The sequence below is a fragment of the Schistocerca nitens genome, chromosome 2 (assembly GCF_023898315.1).
Source record: "Schistocerca nitens isolate TAMUIC-IGC-003100 chromosome 2, iqSchNite1.1, whole genome shotgun sequence".
Taxonomy (NCBI): domain Eukaryota; kingdom Metazoa; phylum Arthropoda; class Insecta; order Orthoptera; family Acrididae; genus Schistocerca; species Schistocerca nitens.
In genome coordinates, this window is record NC_064615.1 from 713,697,756 (window position 1) to 713,718,374 (window position 20,619).

The following is a 20,619-nucleotide window of genomic DNA, read 5'->3' on the forward strand; positions in this document are numbered from 1 at the left end:
TTTCATCTCAGAGTAGCAACTGCAACCTACGCCCCCAGTTATTTGTTGGATGTATTCCAATCTCTGTCTTCCTTCATGATTTTTACCCTCCACAATACCTCCTAGCATCATAGACGTTACTCCCTGATGTCTTAACTGATGTCTTGCCACGCTGTCTCTCCTTCTAGTTAGTGTTTTCAATATATTCCTTTCCTCACCTTGACTCTGAGGAGAACCTCTTCCTTCCTTACTTTATAAGTCCACAGAATTTTCAGCATTCGTCTCTTCCAGTTCTCCCACAGTCCATGCTTCACTACGTACCACGTTGTGGTTTACACATTCATCCTCCGATGTTTCTTCGCCAAATTAAGGCCTACGTTTGAAACTAGTTCAAAATGGCTCTGAGCACTATGGGACTTAAATTCTGAGGTCATCAGTCCCTTAGAACTTAGAAGTACTTAAACCTAACTAACATAACGACATCACACACATCCATGCCCGAGGCTGGATTCGAACCTGCGACCGTAGCGGTGGCGCGGTTCCAGACTGTAGCGCCTAGAACCGCTCGACCACCCCGGCCGGCTTGAAACTAGTAGGCTTCTCTTGACCTGGAATACCCTTTTTGCCAGTGGTAGTCTGCGTATATGCTATGAACCATAAAAGTTAAAAGAAGCTACTAAAAAACTAAACTCTTCCCGAACAGGCCATGAAGGGCCAACGGCACCTTGTCATCCTCAGCTCATAGGCGTCACTGGATGCGGATATGGAGGGGCATGTGATCAGCACACCGCTTTCCCAGCCGTATGTCAGTTTCCGAGACCGGAGCCGCTACTTCTCAGTCAAGTAGCTCCTCAGTTTGCCTCACAGGGGCTGAGTGCACCCCGCTTGCCAACAGCGCTCGGCAGACCGGATGGTCACCCATCCAAGTGCTAGCCCAGCCCGACAGCGCTTAACTTCGGTGATCTGACGGGAGCCGGTGTTACCACTGTGGCAAGGCCGTTGGCGTTACAAGAAGATAGTCAACAAAAATTTAGTTGTGCTGGTTAAAAGTATTTTTAGGTGCTAGTAAACACTGTAGTTCTACTTTGATATCACATGTGACTCAATTGCTGAGCTAGACACGCATGTGGATGCTATCATGTTTTCATGCACTGTGTGATGTTCGACTGTAGGGTATTTATTGACCTTGATACGACATCAAACTCGACGTTAAGCTCGGATGCCAGTGCTTCCTGGAGCTCTGCAGTTTCCCGACAATATTGGCACTGGCATCGTTTGCTTGCTGAAACATTGCAAACATTGAGAAGGACTGCACCCTCTGCATTTCTCATAATTTGAATCAAGCGTTTCCTTTAACCCGACAGCTAGAGAAGTTGCTTCAGACATTAGACTACCTTATACAGTATAAGTTCACTTATAATGTCGAAAAGTACAACTTACTCAGAAACCAGACGGCAGTTACGAGAGTTCAAGACTATGAAAGGGAGGCGATAAAGAAAGGAACGAGACACGGTTTTTACTCATTTTACACATAGAGCAAACAGTAATAGAAACTAAAAAGGAATTTGGGAAGGGAATTAAAGTTCTTCAAGAAGAAATGAAGACTTCAAGGTTTATTGTGGCATTGTAACTCAGTTAGAGACGGAAAAGGAGTTGGGAAATCCTTTGAACGGAGTTCATGGCGTTTTGAAAAGAGGTTAGGAGATGAACATTACCACAATGCTACCAAAGTCTTTATTGCAACTAGCTTCGACAATATGTCACCATCTGACACCCCCCCCCACACACACACATATACACACCTCTGGCGGGGATCGTGATTGGCTACCACGGGGCCCCAGCCTTTGCAGGGTTTCTTCCCTTCCGTGTTGCATGTCTATACTCTTGCTGTTCTTTTTCACTTCCCTTGGGAAACATGTCTAGGATATTTTTGGGAATGTTCTGCATTGTCTGTCGCTGACGTAAGAACAGTCTCACCTTTGCTTTTCGCTCCCTTTTCCTTTCTTCGTTTCCCTTCTCCTCTCGTTCCTCCGCTTCGGCGTTTGAGGTTCCTCTTTTTCTTCTTCCTCTCTATGTGCTTCTGAAGGCCGGCCCACTCGTCTGACGCGTAACAGGTGACTGGATAACGCGTAATTCTCAGCCCCAGGTTGACAGGTAGGGTTTGCACATACCCCCTGGTACAGGCCAGGCCCAGGGAGGGGTGCAACTTTCCCAAATTGCCGATTGGTCCCCCTGTCAAATGTTCGGGAGGTGTGACTTGAGGTGTGAACAATCACCTAAGACTAGTGCGCCCCCTTGTGACGGAAGCCCCTGTTGGAAGGAGCGCGCCGTCGGAAATGCCGGTAATCATGGGGGATTTTCTCGCCACGAGCCAATCATCTTCCCAATCAACGTCTACGAAACGTAAACGTGGTCTCACGTACTGAAGGTCAGTCCTTCGCCACAGTAAATCCGTTTATTATTCAGAAAGGTGTTGATACAATTGTTGGCCCTGTGACATCCTGCTCTCGTTTACGGAATGGCACTTTGCTTTTGGAGACTGCTTCTGACTCTCAAGCGAAACAACTTGCATGGGGGCTTAATAATAATAGAATGCAAATAATTTTAAATTTTTTTTTTTTTTGCTTTAGTAGTTGTCTGTCCGATTACGAAGTCTCGTAACGGTTGGCCCTGACTGTTATTGTTACGCAATCTGACTGCTTAGAACAATAACAAAGAATGAAATGGAAATTTTCATTAACACAGTTAATTAATTAAGCCCCCAGCAACTATAAAACCAACGCAACAACAAGCACAAGAGTAACTGTTCTGTGTGTGGGAGTGTGACTCAACGTACGCATCTGGCACGGTTCTTCTTCAACAACACAACAATTTTTAAATAACATTATACTGAATTAATTAAAGAAAATACAAATACCATAATTACTCAAGAGAACCACAATTACACTCTAATCCAAGAACCCAAGCCAGATGCTTTGTTGACTGAACCTGTAATGACACATTATTTAAAACATGGAAATAATGAAAAATAAATCAAGTTTCGTTACCTTCATATATTGACCAAAATCACTCTCATAATTACAATATATCTCCACACCGCCTCGCTATTACCACATCTGAACAAGAACCTTTCAGTATCACATCTCAGCAAGCACTCCCTACTAGCACATCTGAACACCAACTGACTACTACGAGTCCTCCCCAAGCAGTGACCTCTAGCACATCTCAATAATGACAGCCCGTGGAGGCGGCGGAACAATGCTCTCTAGCGATCTCTGGCGCTGTGGCTCAGTGTAGCCACCTTTCATATGCCCTTCCTCCACGGCTAGAATTTGATGGTATTTTTGCCAGCATTGGTGGTGAAAATACCACCAAATTCGTCAAAAAAATACAGACAAAAATAAAAGATAATATTAATACGTAAATATCATATAACTAGATAAAATTTTGGCTTTGCACTGACCTTTCAATAACCTATTATATAGAATACAGTAAGCAATACAAATTCTTTCATACATGTGACTTTACATAACAGTTTATACAAGTATTATGTGGTTAAACAGTTCAATCAATAGCGTCAGCAATGACGAATATGTGCAGGTAAGAGTCTCATAACTTTCCACAAACAGTAATACACAATAAATCAGTTTATACAAATATTCACATAAACGCTTTCCATAGCCCAAGAATAAGCAGTTGACAGTTCCAGCAGTAGCACCCAGCAATGGTCAACAGGTGCAAATACCACAAGTAACATTTTTTCAATAGAAACAGTCCATCAGTGGCACCCAGTACTGTTGAATAGGTGCAGACACCAACAAGTAACACCATTTCAGTAGAAGCAGTCCATTAGTGGCACCAGCAATGTTGATCAGGTGCACACAGCGACAGGTGACTTCATTTCAGTAGAAGCAGTCCATCAGTGGCACCCAGCAATGTTGAGCAGGTGCACACAGCAACAGGTGACTTCATTTCAGTAGAAGCAATCCATCAGTGGCACCCAGCAATGTTGAGCAGGTGCAGACATCAACAGGTGACATCTTTTCAGTAGAAGCAGTCCATCAGTGGCACCCAGCAATGTTGAGCAGGTGCAGACACCAACAAGTAACACCATTTCAGTAGAAGCAGTCCATTAGTGGCACCCAGCAATGTTGATCAGGTGCACACAGCAACAGGTGACTTCATTTCAGTAGAAGCAGTCCATCAGTGGTACCCCGCAATGTTGAGCAGGTGCAGACATCAACAAGTAACACCATTTCAGTAGAAGCAGTCCATCAGTGGTACCCAGCAATGTTGAGCAGGTACACACAGCAACAGGTGACATCTTTTCAGTAGAAACAGTCCATCAGTGGTACCCAGCAATGTTGAGCAGGTACACACAGCAACAAGTCACATTTCTCAGCAGAAGCAGTTCAATAAAATACACTGTCACTGATCACACTGTTCATCAGAGTTTATAAGCAGAAATTAAACATGTCCTAGTGGCACCAATATTGTAGAAAAGGTACAAGTAACAGTCCATAATTTTTTTTTACAATCACTGATCACACAGTTCATCAGCAGAAATTAAACATGTCCTTGTGGCACCAATCATGTAGAAAAAGTGCAAGTAACAGTCCATACTATTCACCATAACTACTGAGACAGTTCAGTCATGAACAATAGTTTGAATGCACATACAATTTCTTTAACAAAATATAATCAATGCTCTTACACTAAACATACAAATCATAATAAACACACAAATGATATCAGTTAATTGTCACATTAACTATTACAGTACACAATAACAGTTAACCTATAATATTTATGGGTGTCAGTGCAAGCCACTACCAACAAATAAATTAATATTTAGGAGATAGGTGGGTAGGATTAGGAAAGGAAAACACACAAAACACATCCACTCATCTTTCATCCTCATTAAGTGCTACTGTGTAATTGAATAGTGTTAACTGTGTAAATGTAACTCTGTCCAAGATTTGATGTTCATCATGTGTACCAAGTAGTAGTGGCAGCAATGTATAACAGTCAATAATAGTTAGTCAACGTCATAGTCATCATGTCAAGACCAATGTTTGCCAAGCCAGATCAAATTGTACTGTTGCTGAACAACTGTCAGTGAGCCAAGATATGCAAATACTTCCTCTCTTCAAAAAAAAATGTATACTGCTTATTGATTTAACAAAGTGTGTGTGTAGGCAATCTTCTTTCTACTTGAGTGTTCTAGTCTGCCATCTTCATCCTCCTTGTTCCATATGGACCAACAAAAAAAAAATATGCTCCTCACTTACTTTACCTCTTATCCACCAAACTCCAATAATCATCACTTAATCTTAATACTTCAATAATACGTCGATACATATAAACCTCAGCACCAATATCATTTCACTTCCATAACAACTCTTTCCTCTAGTCAGTCTCCTCGAACAAGTACAGATAAAATCCTAGTGCAACTTCAATTCAGCATCCCATACAATCCGAAGACACATTGTCCACACACAACCTCTGTGTATTCCATCTGACCCAAATTTTCTACTCATTATAAATTATAAGATACATTTTGGTTCCTTGTCCATCATTAAATAAAAGAAATGCATACATGACCTCTAACAGACTTAGTTCGAATAACTCTCAGTAATTAAGTACGATTACGGAGTGTGAATAATCATAATATTTCACAGTGTGTACACCACTTCAAGAATCATGGCAGAAGCAATCATGTGGAGTATTCCTTGTGTCAAGTGTCACTTCCTATTTCAATTGCTCACGAAAAATGCAGTGTAATACTGTCAATGGTCTAAACCTAGTTTTGGTCTGTCATGTCGTTAGCTTCCTTCCTATTAGCATAAATTTATACAGCTTCCATAAAACCTCAGCTCATGTGACTTCTATGACTTTCTTTTACTAATGTCGTTCGTCGAATTATAGCAGTTCATTTTCTTATCTTAAAAATATAAGGCACTGAGCGTAAGCAAAACATGCAATAGCGAGTAAATATACCAGTAGAGAACAGAATGTCAAGTGGATGCAGCACAATCCCTACAACGAGGCTCTGCCAAGTGAACAATCTATAATTAATACCACAGTGTAACCTAAACTCTATATTTGTACACAGTATATCAGCATTTCTATATACTAGATTGAAGAGTAGTTATGACAACAAAACAGAAATGTGTAAATATGCAATCCATACGCACAGCAGCAAACATGCCTTACACAATAAACAGGTCATTAGAATCACATCGCCATAAGCAAATAAATCTTCATATGTAATCTTAATAAGTAAACATGAAGGCGCAAGCAGATAAATCACAAAGTATAACTTACATATCTAACCACATCAGCACAATTAATCAGGTGACAATTATAATTTAAATAACTAAGCACAGCAGGCACATAATAAAAAAAATATGACGTCAGTGAAAAAGCATAGCAGCCAAGCGATGCATAATATACGCAAGTAATAACACTGTTCATTAATCAATAATTGTCAAAATCAGTAAATGTACACAAGCACGTCGCTTCACAAGTAATTTCATAGAACATAAAATTTAGCACAAAGTATGAGTCACGTAATCGCGAGCAGCAAATTACGTCTAAAGTACGTACCTAAGTGAAATTATGTTACCTGAAAAATAAACTCAATTAATAGTTACCCTTTTTAGTTTATTAGTTTCATCTTCGAAATGACCTTCTTCCTGAAAATTTTCTCCAAAGCAAGTCGTCTTAACGTCGGACACGCACAGAATTTACCTGAAGGTCTTAAATACTCTATACAACCGTATCCTGAAAAATACTGAACGTTAATAACATAATTTATTAAGTCCTTATAGCTTTATACAGAATTTAGTCGGAGAAATTAGACTGTGTATTTGTTTACGTCTGTCAGTGCATTCGCACTGAGCGCTCGATCAGCTGTAGGCGCGTGACGTAGGAAGGTAATTGTTTGCGGTCAACGACTGCCTTGTGCGGCGCGCAGACTGACTGTTGCTTTGAGTATGTGCCGCCGCCAAACACAGCGCGGTATCCTTGTACTCTCTCCATGTTTACGTAAACTGTTGGTTTCTCACAAGTATGTCATTCCACAAAAATTTTTACGTTAGATATGTGATGTATTCCCTTAGAGCGTCGAGATTTAAGAGTTTCTACTTCAACAGTGTTATCATGTATAATTTTGCGAACTCTATATGGACCGTTATAAAGCAGAAAAAATTTGCGACACAAGCCTTTTCCTTTATGAGACAAACGGTGGGACTTAATTAACACCTTCTGGCCAACTGACAAGATTTTTAAACGACCAGGACGTTTCGCTGATTTCTCTCTTCTAGCAGCCGCCGATGCAATATTTTGTAGAGCCAGGTTGACAACTTCAGAATGCCGCAGTTTCCGTGAAGGCGGAAAAGGAACGATTTCAGAAATGCGATTTGTCGGTGCTTTATTCTTTAATATCAGTGTAGGCGGTAAAGAAGTTGAATCATTAGGAAGTTCATTCAGAATGTTTTGAAAAAGATGAAGATACTGATCCCACGTTCTGTGATTCTGATGACAATAAAGACGACACAATTTATTGATTTCCTTCATCCATCTCTCTGAAGGATTAGATTGAGGGTGAAAAAGTGAAATGAAAATTGGTTTAATTTTACGACGCCGTAGAGTACGAAGCCAAATTTTAGAGCGAAACTGTGATCCATTATCTGATATAACCTTATCAACATGACCAACTTCCTTAAGAAAATGTTTGATGAAAGCATTAGATACTGAACGAGCTGTTGCTTTGCGTAAAGGTGTAAAACACACATATTTTGATGTTAATTCCACTGCTACGAAAATATACGCAAAACCATTAGTAGAACGAACCACTGGACCGAACAAATCGACTGCAGCCATCTCCTTTAATTTCGCTGGAATGATAGGAAACAACGGTGCTCTGTGAGAAACTGTTGGCGGCTTAGCCTTTTGACATAATTTGCATTTGGCAAGAACAGATCGAATACGTTTTTCCATATTACTGAAGTAGCAATTTTCTCGTAATTTATGAAAGCATTTTCTGGGACCAAAGTGCGCATAACTGAAATGTGTGTACCAAATCAATTTATTGACCCACTCATCAGGAATACAAACTAACCAAACAGAGTTGTCGACCGATTTTCGTTTGAAAAGAATATCATTGCGAACTAAATAATACTGTCTGATCGCTACGCTTTCCTTTCTCCTCCACTTCTCCTTAATGTCCTTCCAGATTGGATCCTTATTTTGCTCCTTAGCGATGTCCTGGAGCGAAGACGAAATAAAGTTCTCAAACGCAACACCTTGAATGTACATCAAACAATAATGGTTTTCTTTGCCGTCCTCTTCGGCACTTTGTTTCAAACCCATAGGTGCACGTGATAAAGCATCAGCAACAATATTTGAAGATCCCTGTATGTAAACAATACTAAAATCAAATTCCTGTAGGTACAACGCCCATCGTGACAATCTGCCATGAGTTAATTTTGTCGACATAAGATTCCAGGTTCGTATCCTGGCAGGGTCGCCACGTGCATGGGGGCTTAATAATAATAGAATGCAAATAATTTTAAATTTTTTTTTTTTTTTGCTTTAGTAGCTGTCTGTCCGATTACGAAGTCTCGTAACGGTTGGCCCTGACTGTTATTGTTACGCAATCTGACTGCTTAGAACAATAACAAAGAATGAAATGGAAATTTTCATTAACACAGTTAATTAATTAAGCCCCCAGCAACTATAAAACCAACGCAACAACAAGCACAAGAGTAACTGTTCTGTGTGTGGGAGTGTGACTCAACGTACGCATCTGGCACGGTTCTTCTTCAACAACACAACAATTTTTAAATAACATTATACTGAATTAATTAAAGAAAATACAAATACCATAATTACTCAAGAGAACCACAATTACACTCTAATCCAAGAACCCAAGCCAGATGCTTTGTTGACTGAACCTGTAATGACACATTATTTAAAACATGGAAATAATGAAAAATAAATCAAGTTTCGTTACCTTCATATATTGACCAAAATCACTCTCATAATTACAATATATCTCCACACCGCCTCGCTATTACCACATCTGAACAAGAACCTTTCAGTATCACATCTCAGCAAGCACTCCCTACTAGCACATCTGAACACCAACTGACTACTACGAGTCCTCCCCAAGCAGTGACCTCTAGCACATCTCAATAATGACAGCCCGTGGAGGCGGCGGAACAATGCTCTCTAGCGATCTCTGGCGCTGTGGCTCAGTGTAGCCACCTTTCAAACTGCTTGCTACCTCGCTTCTCCATGGGTACCCTGTTCAAGGCCCGTAAAACTTTGAAATCATCCAGTGGTGTAATTTACACCAGGCTGCTCGACAGTCTAACTGACGCCGAAATCTAATCTTACCCCTATGGCCAGGGTGTCATTGCTGTCCATCGTGTAATGAAAAAGGTAGATCCCTTCTTAGTGCCCACCCGCACCTTTTTCCTCACCTTTGATAGAGAGGTGCTGCTGTCCAATATCAAGGAGACTATGAAATCATCACAGTCCGGCCACACATTCCAAACCCGATGCGCTGCTACCAGTGTCATGTTTTCAATCAGACTAGAACCTTTTGTCTACACCCAGCCAAATGTGTAACCTGTGGTAGGAATGCACCCGAGAGCGATTGTCCGCCTCCTTCTCCCTGCTGTATCAACTGCAATGGCGGCCATACCACCTCCTCTCGGGATTGTCCCGTGCATCTTGATGGGTGGGCTGTCCAAGAGATTCGGGTAAAGGAAAAGGTGCCTTACCCAGCAGTTCGCAAGTTACTGGCTAGTCGCAAACCCTGTGTTCTCCTGTCTGGCACCTATAGTTATGTTCTTGTTACCCATCGCTACATGAAGGACATGACCACGCTGACATGAGACCCCAGAATCAGCTCTGAGGTTGTGAAATCGCCCAGTGTCAAGGTAGCATCGCCAGTCCCCCGCTCCTCTGTGCAACAAACCATCAAACTCTCGCCTCAAGGGGCGAAGCCACCAGCTACACAACCAGTAGGCAGGAAAGGACAGAAGGAGTACTCCCCTGACGACGTCCTCCATCCCTCCAGCCAAACAACATCCAAGTCTCCCTCTAACCGGAAATGTTCGAAGAATCCACCAAAGGCAGTCTACTCCTTCGCCAACACGAAGATCCTGTTCAACAATGTCGCTATGTGGTACTTTAGCCCGGCCAGCCTCTGTCACACCGATGCGCACAATCAAACATTTTTCAGCGTTGGACTCCACAGAACGACTCCACAAGCAAGCCGATGCTTCTGTGGACCCCATGGAGCAGGATCCTCCTGCTTCTGTGCCCTGTAGCAGTGACTCTACAGCGGCTGTCACTCGGCGGGCGCTGAGTTGACGCCCCTACATCTCTTCCTCCTCATGACTGTCCTCCAATGGAACGTTCGCGGCCTTCGGTCCCACAAAGAGGATTTATGGCTGCTTTTATCATTGCTGCATCCTATTGTACTCTACCTTCAGGATACGAAATGGCGCCCTCACGACCGCTTCGAGTTTTCACATTACTTACTGATTCATTTTGACCTTCCCCTGAGGTCGGCATTCCATCTCATGAGGGCGTCATGCTGTTCATACGGGCTGACATTCAGAAACAACCCATCTCCCTGATTACCCGTCTTCAAGCTGTTGCAGTTCGCCTTTTCCTTCCCTGCCTGACTTTTCCCCTGTGTACCATTTATGTACCTCTGTCATTCAGAGTCACCAGGGCAGACTTCCTTCAGCTTAATGGCCAGCTACCGCGCCCATTTTTGCTACTCGGTGGCTTTAATGTGCATCATACCCTTTGGGGCCCTCCCAGGACGTGTCAGAGAGGTGCCCTCTTGGCTGACCTTTTTTCTCCCCTTAAAGGCCCACTACTGAGGTCACCGGTCCCTAGACTTACTACTTAAACAAACATAACACTAAGGACAACACACACACACACACACCCATGCCCGAGGGAGGACTCGAACCTCCGACCACCGGCGGGAGGGGCCGCACGATTAGTGACATGGCGCCTCTAACCGCGGGGCTACTCCTTCAGATTACTAGGCGGACGATTACAACGAGACTAGAGGAGCAGAAACGGGCTTGTTGCCCGAGGCGAAAGCGGACCCACCGTTGTTACAGACCTGTTACTACAGCGTGGACGCACGATGTTGATGTAGACCACTATAAAGAAGACGGTTCTCTATGCTTGGTTGGCTGGCTACCGTTCCTCTCAACATCGCATTTTTTGTTCGTGGGAGCCTGCGTAAAGCATTTAGACTCGTTGAGTTCAAAGCAACGAATTTGTAATCGTATGCGACAAAAATGTCAGATTTTCAAAATGATGGAGCACAGAAATCACTCGTCCTTTCCTTTCAGGCTTTGTTACAGGAAATCTAGATTTTCGCTTGTATTATCAACGCAGTATTTCCGAGTTTTGATACATGTCCTAATGCGCCAGTCCCCTGTTGTTCGGGGTCCTGTCAGTGTATTCCTGACTATTGAGTAGTCTTGAATGAACCGTGACAGGACCCCGAATAAGAGGGGACTGACGCATTAGGACATGTATCAAAACTCTGAAATACTGCGTTGATAATACAAGCGGAAATCTAGATTTGCTTTAACAAAGCCTGAAAGGAAAAGACGAGTGATTTCTGTGTTCCATCATTTTAAAAGTCATCTCACAGTCATTGAGCGCATTCCACATTCCTAATGGAATGTAACTTGATAAAAATATCAGAAGTCACACAGCGAACAGCCCTGGTTACAGGGATTAAATATAGATTAGAAGTTTATGGCATCTTCCATTTTTCTTATATATTTTTTAATGTTTTCGATTTGACAGTAATACGGGTATAAATCATATCTCGAGACATGTTACAGAAGCACCATTTCAGCAGTATAGATAAAATGAAAATATATGGTATTCAGATAATGGAAAACCCTGTGTTATGACACAAAGCGCCTTTCTAAGATGGTAACACTGATTATTCGTTGATGTCGGTTAGGGCAGAGCAAACTCGAATTGGACATGAATGAGAATGTAAAGCTTTCATTAAGTATTTAAGGCAGCAACCTCGACATTCACCTCGGGTGGTTTAAGGAACCATGGCTGAAAGGGAGAACAGACCTCGAAGCAATCTTAGATACACCCTAGGTCAATGCAACACAGACATTACCGGTCATGTTCCATATCAGCGATTTGGCAGGTCGTTTTAGCTGCAATTCCAGACTTCCCATATTCAAACTTTCAGCGTTTTACAAAGCCCTAGCTCTTAAGTAAGAATATGTTAGGTTATGGCGTATATGGAACGTGAAACTAGACGATGAAAAAGTCGCAACTGTAACATGTCATGGATACAAATTCAGGGAATAACAGAGCATTGGGACAGAAACGAGAATTCTCATATAAGCTCAGATGTAGGTAAAATAAATTATATGCTTCCATTCACAAATAGGATACTGGGAAACCTCAGAACGTTCACGGAAGAAATTGCTTACGGAACTCTTCTTCGTCACACACTTGATGTACCTCAGCTAGAACTAAGAGGGAATACTGGGTATATTTAAAGAAGACCACTGGAAGGTGTCAATAAATATTTTACATTCTGCAGTTACAAACGATTATCAGAAACGGTTTGAAAAGTCCGTAACTGGTTTACAGGATAGGTTTTAGGATAGGTTGTGCTGAGAAATAATTGTTAAGAGAAAGATTCGATATGTTGCACCGCCTTCGAGCTAATTAGCATTGAAGTTAATCAGGCCGTTGTGCGCGTAAATTCAAGTTTACCGCCAAATAAAACTAGCGACTCTTCTCGTAACGTAGATGACAGCGCTCAAGACTGCTCAGCCTTAGGCTCGGGTTCGATCCTTACTACCGTACATTTTCAACTTTTGTATCGCTGTCTTGTTCGGTTTTAGAAAACCAAACGAAGAACACGTTTGACGACACCGTCTGTGGTGGGCCGCTTGAAATTCAGCGCAATGGCCTAACTAGCGATCTTCAACGCTAATTAAATCTGAAATGGTGCAACGTATCGAATTTTTTCCTTAACAATTGTTTCTCAACACAACCTACCATGCATACTACACTCCTGGAAATTGAAATAAGAACACCGTGAATTCATTGCCCCAGGAAGGGGAAACTTTATTGACACATTCCTGGGGTCAGATACATCACATGATCACGCTGACAGAACCACAGGCACATAGACACAGGCAGCAGAGCATGCACAATGTCGGCACTAGTACAGTGTATATCCACCTTTCGCAGCAATGCAGGCTGCTATTCTCCCATGGAGACGATCATAGAGATGCTGGATGTAGTCCTGTGGAACGGCTTGCCATGCCATTTCCACCTGGCGCCTCAGTTGGACCAGCGTTCGTGCTGGACGTGCAGACCGCGTGAGACGACGCTTCATCCAGTCCCAAACATGCTCAATGGGGGACAGATCCGGAGATCTTGCTGGCCAGGGTAGTTGACTTACACCTTCTAGAGCACGTTGGGTGGCACGGGATACATGCGGACGTGCATTGTCCTGTTGGAACAGAAAGTTCCCTTGCCGGTCTAGGAATGGTAGAACGATGGGTTCGATGACGGTTTGGATGTACCGTGCACTATTCAGTGTCCCCTCGACGATCACCAGTGGTGTACGGCCAGTGTAGGAGATCGCTCCCCACACCATGATGCCGGGTGTTGGCCCTGAGTGCCTCGGTCGTATGCAGTCCTGATTGTGGCGCTCACCTGCACGGCGCCAAACACGCATACGACCATCATTGGCACCAAGGCAGAAGCGACTCTCATCGCTGAAGACGACACGTCTCCATTCGTCCCTCCATTCACGCCTGTCGCGACACCACTGGAGGCGGGCTACACGATGTTGGGGCGTGAGCGGAAGACGGCCTAACGGTGTGCGGGACCGTAGCCCAGCTTCATGGAGACGGTTGCGAATGGTCCTCGCCGATACCCCAGGAGCAACAGTGTCCCTAATTTGCTGGGAAGTGGCGGTGCGGTCCCCTACGGCACTGCGTAGGATCCTACGGTCTTGGCGTGCATCCGTGCGTCGCTGCGGTCCGGTCCCAGGTCGACGGGCACGTGCACCTTCCGCCGACCACCGGCGACAACATCGATGTACTGTGGAGACCTCACGCCCCACGTGTTGAGCAATTCGGCGGTACGTCCACCCGGCCTCCCGCATGCCCACCATACGCCCTCGCTCAAAGTCCGTCAACTGCACATACGGTTCACGTCCACGCTGTCGCGGCATGCCACCAGTGTTAAAGACTGCGATGGAGCTCCGTATGCCACGGCAAACTGGCTGACACTGACGGCGGCGGTGCACAAATGCTGCGCAGCTAGCGCCATTCGACGGCCAACACCGCGGTTCCTGGTGTGTCCGCTGTGCCGTGCGTGTGATCATTGCTTGTACAGCCCTCTCGCAGTGTCCGGAGCAAGTATGGTGGGTCTGACACACCGGTGTCAATGTGTTCTTTTTTCCATTTCCAGGAGTGTATTTCTGACCACCCTGTGTAGTTCACTGTCATCTGCGTGGACAATCATAACAAAAGACATAGTGTTAACTTTCACAATCTTCGGTCACACAGAGTTGTAGAATTGTAAAATATGTTGAAATGTAAACTGTCATAGTTCTAGTTACCCATAACATAATTTCTACTGTATACTCCATGATTATTGAAAATTGTATCATTGCGGTTTTATATAGTTTCTTGGATATTTCTTTCTTTGAGCTATCTGACTCTTTCTTACAAAACTGGCGATACGCCAAAATGCGATCAAAGCCTGTGCTACAAATAAATTCTCAGATTTCGACCGCTGAAGGCCGGCGAACAACTGAATCAGTGAGGCCCGGCCTTAAACACACTGAACCGAATGCCATGTGAGTCCGCCAACGTACAAAATACTGATGAGCACGAACATTATGTCGACGACTATTACAAATTTTGCAGATATGTGCTAGAACAGAATCTAACAAAAAAGATTACGGTGTTTCGATCATAATATGTGAGAAACATGTTATGTATGTTTTAGATTCCCGGTTTACAGTTTAAACAGGCGTCCTCTTGAAGTCGTGTTTGTGTGTGTGTGTGTGTGTGTGTGTGTGTGTGTGTGTGTGTGTGTGTGTGTGTGTATGTGTGTCACATGTAAAAAATACTTTTTCGTGTTCTGTGGGGACAGGCACTTGTTCCCACGCATACCTATATCGAGTGTTACGAGTACAGTCTTGCACACACCAATCAGATTACAAATGTGGCACACATATCATCAATATCACAATTTGAAAATGACGTAAAGCCGAAACTTAAATTGCGTGGTACATTAAAGGAATAAGACTTACTGGCTACGATTGTTTTAATGATTCCATCGCTTAGACGATGCATTGAGGCTGTGGACTCGTACATGAAGAAATAAATACTTCTACAGTTCGTTGCAGTCGTCAATTCGGAACGAAATCTGTGCAATTTGATTTCTCGTAGCTCTTTGTAAGGTCTGTTTCCGATCTTTTTGAGGACACTGCAGGACTTTCGAAGTCTCAGCTCTCCTTACTGCGTATTTTCTGTTATTCTAGCTGAATCATACATTATCTTCAAAATCATGAGATCGAATCGAAATAATTTCACTCTAGTTTTAAATACTATGTCTGCATACCTCTTCGTATGTGTCTTTTTACTGTAGATAACATCAAACTTCCGAATCTATGGTAGTTACTGAGGATGCATGATATCCATTGGAAATTGCAAATAAGCTACACAGAGAGTCCATATAGGCGTTATCAGAAGTTTGGCTGAAGTACGGCATTCTTTTCTATGAGTACCCTTCACTTCTTTTATTGCATCTTGACATGCAAGCCTAACAGCAACAGCGATAAGCTGCACTTCTGCCATCCACTCTACTTAACTTACGTGTTTTATTTCTTACTGTCATTAATGAGAGCAGAATATGGCTTAATAAGCATCAGTCATAGACCTGTTACAGAATAATTTAGCACAACTCTTAAAAAATCCGCGCTTGAGTCGGTCGAAAGCGGTTTAAACACATAACCTGCCCGCGGAGTCCAGTGGCTTTCTACCTCTTCGCCGGCCGGAGTGGCCGTGCGGTTCTAGGCGCTAGAGTCTGGAGCCGAACGACCGCTACGGTCGCAGGTTCAAATCCTGCCTCGGGCATGGATGTGTGTGGTGTCCCTAGGTTAATTAGGTTTAATTAGTTCTAAGTTCTAGGCGACTGATGACCTCAGAAGTTAAGTCGCATAATGCTCAGAGCCATTTTCCACCTCTTCAATTGATTCAGGTCGATGTTAGTATAATTCACTGAACGAGATCTTCACTGAAACATAGTACTGAGACATAATCCACTATGAACTTGATAAAGACCGATATCCTATTGAGTAATAGTCTACACTGCGATCGCTGAAACGCGTAGGTATCTGCTGAGTAAGGTACTGATATTACAAAACGTCTACTCTTCAACGTACGCTGTTATCTGGCACGGTACTAATCGTGACTAATGAGATACGGACAGACAGCGAGTCATGAACTGCATAGCTAGCAACACAGCGCATTTTAAACCACTTAAACTATTTCTTTTCATGGTAATAAGCCTCTGCATCTGAAACACAGTATCAATGTCCAATTAGTAGCCGCGAGTTTTTTCGTTAATGTCGATTAATGTAGAGAATCTCGTGGACTGTCAGACTTGTCACTGAAACACAGAAATCTTCTTCACCTCACTTTTTAGGGGTTAATGTGTACGTACGCGAATGCATCGGAGTGCGTGTACGTGTCAGAAACAGTTGGTAGTCTTGTAGACGGTTGCATTGCCTACGTGACAGTTAACTTATCTTAATTCATACCATGGTCAGAACGGAACAGGTTTAAGTTAAAAAATTACGGCCGAACCAACTCCAGTATAAAAGTAATATGGAAATTATTGTTGGATGAACCTGCGTTAAATTTTATCGGTCAGTGAGCGACTTCGCGCTGCTCTCTCGAACGTGTGACGCTCCAGCCAGATAAATGTTACTGATTCGACAGCTCTTTACGTAGTTAACATGTTTCACTATGGAAGGATTTTGTGTGTGTGTGTGTGTGTGTGTGTGTGTGTGCGTGTGTGTATGTGTGCGGTACCAAAAAGTGATGCGAAACCAACAAAATACCTATTAATGCTGGGATATTTTCCCTAGGGACATAAGAACATACGATAGAATTGTGGAATTTATGGAATTTACTGTAGATACTGAAAATCGATTCTCTGCATCAATAAATCCTCAGAAACTTCGCCATGTTTACAGAAAGAGGGGAAGAGGGTGAATCTTGCTTTAGTGACCTTTGGGAATTGAAATCAACTGTTGAATTCGTCTTTTGGACGAGATCTGATTCGTAAATATTTGTCAAAACTATTATTCTTACATTTTTGCGAGGAAGGACAACGCACGAAATTGTTATTTCTTACTTACGACTCCCACACTCGTAATTTTGAAATTTTTGTTTCGAATGCCTTCACGGTTTTAATTAAATACTCTTTTCCTCGTCTTTTTTCTCCATTATCCGCTTTTCACCCACTGCTGAAGGACTACCTCTCCAACTGTATTCGCCAGTGTGGCACCAGGTTCCACTGTGTAATAACAATCTTCCTATAGCTACGAAGTTGTCTCTTCAGAGGTCTTGCAGGGCTTCTTATGACTGCACTACGTAAACGCACCACAGTCATCTTAGACAGGATGTCTATAGGATGAGTGTTACTCGTATTTTCGTTTCTTTTTATCTTCCGTTTTAATCCTCAGCCAACCATTCCACTTTTTTATGCCTTTATCAGAGATTATGTTTACTGGTCGAAAATTGTTACTGATGTTGCTGAGTTCAGACGAATACCATTGTTGCCTATTATGAACTGATGCTTTCTGAATGCAACCAGATTCAACCTCCTTCTTCGTGTGATTTCCGACATTTAATTTTCCTTGCCGAGTTACCAATCCAGGATAGAATAATTCTGAGGCGATTTCAGTTATTTATCGACACCCACTCAGAAATTTATGTCTGCCGACATCCATCTTCAAAAGAGATTGCTGCAGATGTCACTTGGAGTAACTGAATCGGAAGTGTTAAATCTGTGAAGTCTTCACTTATGGGCACAATTTCATGAGCATATTGGAGATACTTAAGTAGTCCAATGTTATTCGGTAGATTTCTGACAGATAAGGCAAACAATATCGGAGGTATTACACCTCTGTTTTGGGGGCGGATGGGATGGAGGTGACGGGAGGTTGATCTCCTGTATTACCCTCTGTATTTCAGAGCAGTACTTACATCCAGTGACCTCAAATGGTTGTGGTGTATTCCAGTTTCTGTCTTCCCCTGGCCGCGCAGGATTAGTCGAGCGGTCTAAGGCACTGCAGTCATGAACTGTGCGGCTGGTCCCGGCGGAGGTTCGAGTCCTCCCTCGGGCATGAGTGTGTATGTTTGTCCTTAGGATAATTTAGGTTAAGTAGTGTGTAAGGTTAGGGACTGATGACCTTAGCAGTTAAGTCCCATAAGATTTCACACATTTTTGTCTTCTCCTTCAGTTTTTACCCTCTTCAGCTCCCTCTTGTATAATGGTGTTCTCTCAACACTTATTCTATCATCCTGTCTCTTCTTCTAGTCACATGTTTTGTTAGCCGATTCTACGGAGAATCTCGTCTTACATGCCGTAAATTTTGGGAATTCGGGTCCGCTTGATACTTAATTTTCTGCAATGTTCTGAAACACAGTATCTCAAACTCTTGGATTCCTTCCTGTCACGCTCTTCCCACAGTCAATAATTCACTTCCAGACGTACATTCTCAGATTTTTTGGTGGTCAAATTGTCTGTCTTTGTTGTTAACTATTTTAATTACTGAAATATTAGTTCCTATAAGGTCCAAGTCGGTTCAGCTGATCCCTTCATGTGTCTTCAACAGACCATGGTTGATTCGTTTTCAGTGTTTCAGCATATGTGGTAATCCGTGCCTGAAGTCGTCGGTGTTGACGGAACCTGCGTTCTACGGAGAAACGACTTTCAGTGATCATTTGTACATGACATCCTTTAGTAGGCAAAGATCAATGACATAACGAACTAGCGAGAAACTGTCATATACTGGATAGTATCACAAAATCTGATGGCATAAACGAAATCCAGCTTGGCGATTGGTGTGCAGAAGGGCAAACTAAAGGCGGGAACCCGGTGTGCCCCGCAGCCGTGATTAGTGCAATGCGAAAGAGCGCGGCCGACACTGCGACACTTGCGTCAGCGCGCCGGCCTCGCCGCCTCGCCACAAAATGCGGCCACCTGAACTCCTCACCGGCGGTTTTAACCAGATTACGGCCGCGGACTGCGCGCGCCGCCCCCACACCGAGCTAAGCGCGCGATAGCCACGTCGGCCGCTAGCTGGACTGCCCGTCTGGAGTGGCGCTTCTTGCCATCCGCATGCTCTGTTCGCTGAAGCATCTCTTGTACGACGTGTGTCTCAGAAGGGTATTGTCCAGCCCGACGATTTTTTATACGGGAAGAATACCCGAAAGAAACAATGTCAAAATGTTGGCTTCTAAGACACACTGCAAGCATGTAAGAAAAAAAGTTGAAGTTTGCCGAAGTCCTAGCTAGCCAGGCGGCTGGAGAAATGTGTATCCCTGCCGAAGCTGTAGCAGACAGCGCATGCGCAACACGGCGGGCACGTGCCTTTGGTTGATGGCGCATCTGTAAAACGATAAACCAGCACAACACGATCGTATTGTGAAAACAAAATTTAAGTTTCCGTTGACAGTTTCTCTGATGTCACTATTCACAGTTACCATTCGCTCGAATTTGTAAATCATTTAATTTCCATAATAATTAGCAGTTGCGTTTCCGATATCACTAACTGTTAACAATGGGGATAAAACTGAATTTATTTTCATTGTGATTTCTTCGTTTATGCTTTCTAATAGCATCTGTCTTTGTGCAAGTTCTACAGTTTCACAGTAAAATGGAATTCGATTAATGTTTTCAGCCTTGCAAAGATGAAATATCAAGAAGTGCTATGCAATCAAAATCACCTACTTTTCATGAAAACCTACGTGTATGTCATTTATTAGTTAATTTATTGGACATTCATTCGAATGTTGCCGACATTTCGTCAGAAATTGTGGAAACATTAGAGCAAACAGCAAACAACTTGGACGATGCAATGAATTGTGGTTTGAATGACGACTGTTTTGCTAATTAAACTCCACAACAAGAACAGAGTGCCTTCCAGGTCTAAAGAAACGTGTAAGGTAATAGCTTTTAGTGAGAAAGACAAGGCTACAACTTTTTTAATCAAATGAAACACAAGCAATGCGAACAGCAGGCTCCACTTCATAAAATTTCAACATTAAATTTAAAAATGGAAGATTTGCACGAAATACGAAATATGCACCAAAATGAAACTCACGAAAGTGTGAGTGAAAAACTATTCGAAAGATTTAGAACTACTCGTGAGAGTCAGTGCACCATTACCGAAAGAGATCTACGAGACTGTGCGCTCTGCATTGCAAGTGTGATAAACATCACTGATTTCTAGGCTTCTTCGACATTGTTAAACAGTTTCAAAAAATTATACAGAAAAGGAAG

General features: G+C 42.9%; 1 pseudogene; it reads right to left on the reverse strand.

Annotated features, from left to right (window-relative positions):
* Positions 1–865: 865 nt before the first annotated feature.
* LOC126238428 (5S ribosomal RNA) lies at positions 866–983 on the reverse strand (annotated as a pseudogene).
* Positions 984–20,619: the final 19,636 nt, after the last annotated feature.